This window comes from Littorina saxatilis, linkage group LG12, assembly GCF_037325665.1.
Source record: "Littorina saxatilis isolate snail1 linkage group LG12, US_GU_Lsax_2.0, whole genome shotgun sequence".
Lineage (NCBI taxonomy): Eukaryota > Metazoa > Mollusca > Gastropoda > Littorinimorpha > Littorinidae > Littorina > Littorina saxatilis.
In genome coordinates, this window is record NC_090256.1 from 25,271,950 (window position 1) to 25,281,949 (window position 10,000).

The following is a 10,000-nucleotide window of genomic DNA, read 5'->3' on the forward strand; positions in this document are numbered from 1 at the left end:
GTGTAAAGCCGAGCGGTCTTAGCTTCACATTAACTCTAACTGTCTGTGTCTTAGATGTTATACGTGTTTGAAGGTCATTTGTCAGGATGGCAATCACACGACAGGACAAACAGACACACAGAATATAAACTCAAGAAGAGGCAGGTAAAGTTCAAAATTGTATTGAATCATAAAAACAACTCAATACAAGGCGTAGGTTCTTTTCAGAAAATATATCTGTACATTGGTTCACTCTATTCCTGTAATTTTCCTACTACTCGAAAAATATTTTAAGTCCTAAAATGGCTGAAAAATTGGGCATGACCCGTAGGTACCCTTAGCAAAATACGCTACTGAAAGCAATATCCTATGTCCTAAAATGGCTGAAAATTTGGGCAGAGGTTCGGGGCCTGGATAAAAATAAAGTAAAAGAGTAAAGCGACGCCACTTTACTCGCCGTGTGGTAACCTGGGACTGCGGAACGTTTGTTTTTAACCCTGTCAGTTCAGTCCACAGGGCGGAGTCCGGTATACCATTTAGACACTTAAGCCAGGTTGGTTGCCAAAACTCCGGAGGACAGTTTAGAGATAACAACAAATACTTCTCAGTACTCAGGTTTGGACTCATCCACAACCATTCCCACCGAAGCAATGCTGTAACCCTAAGTGGTGGTGGGGAGTCCGGTATACCATTTAGACACTTAAGCCAGGTTGGTTGCCAAGACTCCCCCGAACCAAAAAAAAAAGTAAATTTTAAGGGGCTTATTGTCCGTCAGGTCTTAATTGCCTATATTGGACATGAATTGGTTTATACGATTCGAGTTTTACGCCCTCACGGCTTTTTGATGTTTGCGTGTTTAGGTGGTATCAGCCATCTGCACTTATGGTAGAATGACCAAGATCTTTAACGTGCCATTGTGGTGACACGGGGGTGGGAGATGGATACCGTCTCTGGGTCTGCACATAAAGTTGACCCGTGTCCGTCCCGGCCCGGATTCGAACCAGCGACCTCTCGATCACGAGTCCAGTGCTCTACCACCTGAGCTACCCGGGCCCCCGAGTGATGGTTAAAATTAATATTAAAAGTCCTACGGTTTTGAGCCATTAAGGACTTGAGTGTTTGTCCGCTTTCAAAAAGAGGAAAGAAAGAAACAAAAAATAAGGAGAGGAGGGCAGGGGGTGGGGTTGAGTTGATAATGCTCTGTGGAATTTGTTAAAATGAAAAGTAGTTAAGATGTTTCTTGGTAAGAATTATAAGTCTGTATTCTATATCTTGAATAACGGGTTTGTAAAATGATTTTTTTTTTTTAATTCAAATCGAGTTAAAAAGTGGAACCTTTCAGGATCACCAATAAAACCAAATAGATGAGCAAGTAAGAGGAACACGAACAATAAATCTCAAAACTTTTTACAAATAAAAGGATTAAAATGTAAGCCACGAAGGCCGTGGTAATAAAAACAATATGTACAGTTTGGCGACTAGTGGGCCTTGGGTGAGGATATGTTGTCTAGAGGGTAGTCGCTGGAATCAGGAGGGATGGCGGGAGCCACTCGACCTCAAACTGAAACACGCTGATGTGATAATCTGGGCTTAGTTATACCCACAGCCCCATGTCCGAGTCCCTGACCAGTCGGCACAGCAGCAAGCTGTGTGACCAGCCTAGAGAACTGCTACTGCGCAAATAATCCTGGGGACTCAGACCATGGAGCTGCATATGGTCATATAAGGTTTTAAAGGTAATTCTATTTGTAGCGCATGGAGCGAAAATGTGTTGAAATGAATAGGGTTCTCCACAATGGCAGGACTTGTTAAAGATATGGAAGCGGCAGCCGCCGGCACGGAGGCGTCTGAAGATAGTGAGGAGGTTTGTTGGGAGATCGGGGTGTAGATCGTTCATATCAATGGGTTGATAGGACAGAGATGTTACGTACTGACTTCGAATGAGTTTACGGATTTTACTGTAGAACTCGGTTACTGAGTAGCCGATGTTAGTGTTAGCTGGGCTAGATTCTGCCGCTTCTTTGGCAGCGACATCCGCCAGTTCATTTCCCCGGACCCCTACGTGAGAGGGGACCCAGAGAAATGATACGGATGTGCCGGATGAGATTAACTGGTGACATATAAAGAGGATTTCTCTTTGTAGCTCTGCCCGATTTGATGTGTTTCGATGCAGAGCTTGTAATGAAGAGCGCGAGTCAGAGCAGAAAACTACCGCACGCGGTGTGACTGGGAGGTCATTTATAAAAGTGCATGCCATGAGCAAGGCAAATAGCTCGGCTGAGAATATGGAGATGTCTTTATTAAGAGTATATTTCCTTGAGATTTTGAGATCTGGGATCACAAAGGCGCAGCCAACGCTGCCGTCTGCAAATTTGGATCCGTCAGTAAAGACTTTTAAATGCTCCGAGAATTTGTAGTTTAGGGTTTCTTTTGTAACAGTAGCCAGGTAGACGGGGTTATCTTTTTTGGTAGTATTATCTTCACTGTCGTATATGATAGTAGGGGTTTCCTCAAGCCAAGGCGGGTAGGAGGGCGGGGGGACCCTGGCCAGCTCACTGACCTTCACCCCGCTATCGGCTAGAATGCGGTTTACTGTGTCGGATAAGGGTAGCGTTTTGGCCAAGAGTTGAGTGCTATGTTTGGTGTTGGCCTCATAATTTTGGTGCTGAGGAAAAAAGTCAGTCAGGACCTCGCAGGCAGAGTTCTCTACCGCGTGGGCTCTGACAGCATACTGAGCTGAACGGAGTTTTATCTCATCCACAAGGGGCAGCCACCCACACTCGCTGTAGACTCGACTCTTACTCGCTTGTTGGGAGAGTCCCAGAGCTATTTTGAGCGCCCTGCACTCTATAATAGCCAGTTTTTTCATGAGCGCCGGGCGCGTCGCGAAATAAGCTTCGCACCCGTAAAGGAGGCGGGAGCGAATTAATGCCCGCACTACCTCTGTGACACACTTACGTCCTCTGGCCCAGGATTGGGACGCCAGGTAGCGTATGATATAAAGATCCTTGTTGGCCTTATTGATCAGATGTTCGATATGACTGGTCCAGTTAAGTCGGGTATCGATGATAACGCCGAGGAACTTAACTTCTGAGCTCGGTTTGATAATATCACAACCTATCTTTATACTGCAGTTCCTGTACAGTTGTCTACGGGAGACAACAAGAAAGACTGTTTTATTTGAGGCTAGTTGGAAGCCGTTGGTGTACATATATTGACAGAGGTTGTCGATTTTAGTTTGGTAAGAAGATAAGTCAACAGTGTTGGTAACTCTGTTATGGCGTGGTCTATTAGTGTCTATTAAGGCGAGGTCGTCCGCATACAGAAGTACACTGGCACCGTCAACCTTAACAGAAGTAATGTCATAGAGCATGATGCTGAATAAGTTTGGCGCGATGATACTGCCCTGGGGAACCCCCATGTCCAGCGCATGGGTTTCGGACACCGAAGAGCCCACTCGGACAGACATCTTGCGATTGCTGATGAAGTTTTTGATGAATTGGTACATGTGGCCAGAGACACCGATTCTGCCGAGTTTTAGGAGTAGACGAGCATGCCAGACGCTGTCGTACGCAGATTTAATATCAAAGAAGGTTCCAAGAAGAGAATTATTACTATGTGCCAAGGTCTTTTTGATTTTTTCAGTGACGTGCACAATGTGGTCCGCACACGAACGACCTTGCCTAAAACCTGCCTGGCATGTAGGAATGATATTGTGTTTATTGAGGTGGAACTCCAGCCTCTGGTTCACCACACGCTCAAAGATCTTGCTGAGGTGGGGGGTTAGTGATATGGGGCGGTAACTGCCAGGTAGATTGCCCGGTTTTCCGCTCTTCAATACTGCTACTACTTGTGAGTCTGACCACGCTGCGGGGATAGTATCCTTTAACCAGCATAGATTGAAAAACTGAGTGAGCAACTTAACAAAGTTAGGTGGTAGATGTTTTATCATGTGATATGATATTGGGTCTAAACCTGTGGATTTTTTTGGGTCTTTCACAGAAGAGATGGCGTTTTGGACTTCTTTTGCCTTAAACATGCAGTTTATAGGCAACTGGTTGTCATCTGGGGGGTATGTGAAACCCTTCTCCTGATCTAACCTATAATTGAGTCGTTCAGTATCTAGGGATTTTGATTGACTATTTTTGGCAAAGGTATCTGCTAATAGGTTTGCCTTTTCAGAGTCAGTTGTGGTCATTTTATCACCCGATAGTAGTGGCTTTTCTTTAGTTCTGTATCTACATTTAAATCTGCGGATTTTCTTCCAGATTTTGCCACAGTCTTTGTAATCTTTAGTTTCTTTGTGGACAAAGTTTTCCCAGTTTTGAAGTTTAGCCTCAGCGGTGATCTGGTTAAATTGTATTTCAGCTGACTTCATATTCGTGAAGTTAGCGTCTGAGCAGTGCCTGAGATATGTCCTAATGTGATATCGCTTGTTTGCCAAGGCTTCATCACAGTCTGCATTCCACCACTCATTCCTTTTGGCCTTACAGTTAGGATTTACTGATTTAAGCGGAATGTGATTATTGGCAGCAGTGAGTATACATTGACGTATATTATTGTAAGAGGCTTCGATGTCATCCGTAAGGAGAGTTTCCTCCCTGACACCCTCGAGCTCCGCACGGAAGCTGTCCCAATTTGCCTGTTTGTAATTGTACTTTTTTCTGACCTCCGAGTTATTGCGATTAGGGGCGAAGTGGCGGAAGGTAAGAACAATGGGTAAGTGATCGGAGCCGAGGGCGTCCGGGAAAACGTTCCAGTCGATGTCAGTGACTATGGCATTTGAGCAAAGGGAGAGATCGATTGCTGATGGGGAATGGTCAGCTCTGTCTGGAAGTCTGGTTGCCGAGCCATCGTTTAGTATACAAAAGTCAGTTTCCAAAATGACGTCAGCAAGGTTGCTATTGGCATGTTTGTATCTAGGGTTAGCAGAGTCCCACAGAGGGTGGTGATTATTAAAATCACCCATCACGCACCAGTGTGCCCTGCTATGATCCAGGGATTTTAGCCAGTCGGTAGTTCCTTTTTTATTACACCCGTGGGGGTAATATATGTTAACTATGTTGAGGTTTTTGGATCCTTTTATTTCGATTTCAACAGCACATGTACTGAGATTTTCTGAACTAGGGATGAGAGGTGCAAAGGGTTTGTAATTTAAGGAAGACTTTAGATAAATAGCTGTTTGAATGAGTTGCCCTGAGCCCTTTTGCTCTACTATGGGAGGGAAGTCAAAACCATCTATAGAAGGCAGTAGGGAGCGTTTTCTCTTGACTGACTGGATAACTAAGATGTCAGCAGAGTGATTTGATATATAATTATATAGCTGAGAGAAGTTAGAGTTGATAGAGCGACAGTTCCACTGTAATATGATAAATCCGTGACCGCTTTCACCTTGTTCAGCCATTTTAACACGCACAAAGAAGGTAAGTTAAAGGGCAGATTTAAAATAGGTTAAAAAGTGGTTTTAACAGCTTTCATATCCGTCACGGACAACTGCTTGGCACCAGCAAGGGCGCCCAGCGCCAGAGTGGCGCCGCCCGGAATGAAGCGTTCAACCTTGGTGTTGGAGAGTTGTGTGTATGTAGCTGAGAGGGAGTCGATCAGGTCGAGAGGACTCTGCATCTGTCTGGCCTTAACCATGAAGCCGAGGCACTGCTCGATGAAACCTTGAAGGCCTCTTTGTTGTTCATTTAAATTTGCATATTGCTCTCCTGTTTTTAGCTTATCTAGTGCAGCGTCGGCTAGCTCATGCTCTGCCTTCTCCTGCTCCTCCCTCATCTGCTGCTTTATTTCCTGTTCAGTTTTAAGTTTGTATTCTCTGAATCTCTGGGCCAATCCCTCCTCCATTCTCCCCATCAACCTCTCGAAGAGCTGCTCTTCTTTCGAGTCCTCCTTCCTGTTCTGGGCTTTGCGTAGGAGGGAGGCCTTTAACCCGGGGGTCCCATGAAGCGGCGCCTCTGCCGGCCGAGCCGTCTGAGACTTACAGGGCGCCTGGGGGCCAGGATTTGGATTTTGCGAAGTTGTTTGGTGCTTCGCGGTTGCAGCAGAGCTGTCCGCATGAACTGGAAGGAGTGTATTGTCATGTTCGGTCATTTTGTTTTTGATTTCTTGTATTTTATTTACTTGCCCACCCAGGGGGGGTCTCTGGACAGCCAAAGAGTACCCGGACCGGGGGGTTGAGGTCCGCCGGATCGGTTGCGGAGGGGGACGCCAGAAGGAGTCCCTCATTTCCGCTGGGGCAGTCGCTGTTTTATTTTGTTGTTTGGCGAGCTCGCGCCGCGCCCGATCCAGGGCCTCAGAATATGGTATGTATGCTGCCGACCTGATCTTATTGGCCTGCAGCCTCAGTCTCATTTCCGGGCATCCAAGATAAGCGGCGGAATGCTCGCCCTTGCAGTTTACGCAATGTTTGGCCTTGGTGCACGTCGCTCCGTCGTGGCCCTTGGAGCCACATCGGGGGCAGATCTGCACTTTTGATTTGCATTGTTGTTTTAGGTGCGATAGTCTCTGGCACTTCGTACAGCGCCGCACTGGAGGAGTGTAGGGTTCGACGCCGTACACCTCACTCTCCAGAACGACGCTGTCTGGAAGAATTGCCGTTGTAAAGGTGACACGGACCGCCTGAGACGGTTTCCCATCCCTAAGGAGAAGACGGCGAAAAGATCGAACCGAGGAGGGGCCCTTTTCTACAAGACTCCCATCCTCCATCCGGACGCGCACGCCCACTGCCATCTCAGACAGGTCTGTTCCTGAATGTATTGTGGGTATGCGTTTAATGACACCTTCGGTTGTTACCTCCGGACGGTGGCATTTCACTTTGATGCCGCCGATCGAGTCCAGCCTCAATAGCTTGTTTTGTTGTGATGCTGAGGAGCACCCTACCAGGACGCTCCCAGCTGCCAGCATGCGTATTTCTTTGACCTCGCCGATGGCAAGGTCAAAAGTTTTTTTCCTCCTGAGGCCGAGTCCCTGCAATGTTGCCGGGCCCTCCTTCAGGTCCTGCACCACCACGGGGAACTCTAAGAAGGAGGGAGGAGGTTGCTTGGGTTGGTAAAGAAGTTTTCTTCGGGGTCTTTGTTTTGTGTGTGTGTGTGTATTGGCAGGTGGTAGTGGCTGTTGAGTTGTCTGGTTTTCTTGTGATTCAGTAAGGGGTTGGGAGGTGTCGACCCCCCGGGCAGATGTTGCATGGGAAATACCTGTGTTTCCCTGAAGAGGGGGACCCTCGCAGAGGACCTTTTGCTTCTTTTTCTTTTTGGGCTTCTTACGATTGACTTCGGTGAAGTCTTCCTCAAAATGATCAGTAATCTGAGAGCGTGGGGGGCTATCCCGGAAGAGAAGAGATTCCGGAGAGCTCTGCCCCCCCCTCAGGGTCGTCCTCCCGCAATCTCTTTCTCTTGAAAGGAGAAGATATGCTGGTTTTCTCATTGGTGATTGCTTTATTAAGCTGTTTGGATTTTGGGGACTGACCAGTCCGGCTGGCCCGGTCAGTCTCATTCAGTGATTCCATGGGAATATCTGGGGCGCGGTCAGAACCGCTTGCTGTTTGGTCCATATTAAGGGACCAATCTTGCTCCCTCAGAGCAGTGGTATCCGTTGGAAGGTAGTTATCTACCCAGATGAATGTTTCCCGCCTATCAGCAAAGGTGGTGTTTGGCAGTTTGTGTTTAGCAACTTGGCTCATCACTTACAAGGTACGGTACGGTCACCAAGAAAAAACAAGCCAAACAGCTCAGGGTTAAAAAGGCAGGATATATAAAAGCAGGGTAACAAGAGCGTCCCAAGACAAAGAGTGAGCTGAAACTCACCCCTCTAGCGACTTTCACTTCTCTCCCGAGAATCACGAGGACTCCTGCAGGGCGAGTGAGAACGCCACCAAGGGCAGCTAGCCCCCTTTCTGGACCCACGCCAAGAGCAGAGGGAGCTGTGTCGTGTGTTTAAGACACAACGAAAATGTGATTGTCCCCCTTTACCCTCAGGAATTCGGGAGAAAATCGCTATTTGAGCACTGACTTGGCTATGTAAGCTCGAGGTGCGTTAAAGCAGTCGCTATGTAATCAGCATGTTTGCTTGTGAAAGAACGCACTCTACGGGCCAGCAACTGCAGTGAATTACTCGTGCTGAGTGTGACATGACATGCACGTGACAGAACACGACAATGACATGACATGACCCCCGAACCTTGAAAACTAACAGCTTATATACCTTCCATGACTGTCCCTGACGTCACAGCTAAGGAACCAATGAAAACGTCGCACTGGGATCACATAACAAAATGGGGAGGGAGGGGGGAGAGTTTCGAGGCTGCTATCAGTCTCCATACAAGCTACAGTTAAAACCCCTCAAACATACACAAAAACTCCTGTACTAAGAAAACTACATCAAAAACGCTATAAAGATATACATCAATAAAATGGAGATTCTACGACGCATCATTTGATACCAAACACTCATTGGTTATCAACACTGTGAACAAAGTGCAAAACCTCTGACTATTATCTCGCAAAATAGTCATGTCACACCAAAAATGTATGCAGTTACAAGTTAACCACAGTCAAACACAGTGTATATTCAACAGGCTTCTCATATGTAGATGATAAACATAAAATCTACATTCTACTAAACAAATGAATACAGACTACATGTTTATATTGAATACATGGGTAAAAGAAAGAATGATATAAAAGCTACATAAAAGACGAGAGAGAGAGAGAGAGAGAGAGAGAGAGAGAGAGAGAGAGAGAGAGAGAGAGAGAGAGAGAGAGAGAGAGAGATAGAGAGTATGTGTGTGTATGTATGTGTGTTCGCCTGTGTGTATCAAGTATATTATTAATAGAGAAGTAAAGAATCAGGTCAAGCTGGAAAGGAGGGTTGGGGGGGGGGGGGGGGGGGAAGGTGAGAGTCGGATGTCGAAAAACAATGCTTTCGCGGGCGGTCCACGTGCTCAAAACTAAGCCGTAGCGAGTCTGTGACCTAGGGTTCATATCCCGTCAGTCAAGCCGGCGCCATCGTGTCAAAACCAATTTAACCAATTAATTCTACCGCAAGAGAACAATAGAAAACGGGACCGTATCATACCTATTTCCAAACATTTACTAGGGGAAAGAACAAATATGATTTTAGAGTGTGAATCTTAATTCCACACAGTTTCAATACTAACCTAGATAATATATTCTGCTCTCTACATTTTCTCTTCTTCTTCACTCCATATACTTTAAGAAGAAAATTACATATGGAGAAAAGACAAAAATATTCCTGTAGTCGCTTTTCTCCACATGTGTGTGTATGTGTGTGTGTGTGTGTATATATGTGTGTGTGTGTATGTGTGTGGTTGAATGTGTGTGTGTGTGTTTGCATGTGTGTTTGTGTGTTTGCATGTGTGTGTGTGTGTGTGTTTGCATGTGTGTTTGTGTGTTTGCATGTGTGTGTATGTGTGTGTGTATGTGTGTGTTTGAATGTGTGTGTGTGTGTGTTTGCATGTGTGTGTGTGTGTGTGAGTGTTTGTGTGTGTTTGTGTGTGTGAGTGTGTTCTGTGTGCTGCTGTGTGTTTTAGGGTTTTCAGCGAGAAAGAGAGAAAGAGGGGGGGAGTGTGAAGGGGAGAGAGATAAGATCAGATAAGAACAGATAAATCTTTATTTTCCGAGCTAGGACAATAGTATAAGCATTCTTTTACTTTGTTTTTGCATCAAGGCCTCGCGCAAAACAGAGACATATATTTTGAAGACATTTTTTTTAACAATATTAACAAATTAATACAAAAGAGAGAGAGAGAGAGAGAGAGAGAGAGAGAGAGAGAGAGAGAGAGAGAGAGAGAGAGAGAGAGAGAGAGAGAGAGAGAGAAGAGAGATAGAGAGAGAGAGAGAGATCAGAGAGAGAGAGAGAGAGAGAGAGAGAGAGAGAGAGAGAGAGAGAGAGAGAGAGAGAGAGAGAGAGAGAGAGAGAGAGAGAGAGGGGGGTTTTACGAGTATAAGCATTAGGGGAAGGGCTCCTAATATGGACCACTTTTTGTTTCATGCTGATAACT

The 10,000-nt window shown here is 45.9% G+C and overlaps 1 protein-coding gene and 1 non-coding gene across 2 annotated transcripts in view; one reads left to right on the forward strand and one right to left on the reverse strand.

The window, feature by feature from the left end:
• LOC138983053 (E3 ubiquitin-protein ligase MIB2-like) overlaps positions 1–10,000 on the forward strand; it is a 26,644-nt gene that overhangs the window by 294 nt on the left and 16,350 nt on the right. The window lies entirely within an intron of this gene.
• Trnat-cgu (transfer RNA threonine (anticodon CGU)) lies at positions 960–1,032 on the reverse strand. The gene has a single exon. It is a non-coding gene; the product is annotated as a tRNA-Thr (tRNA).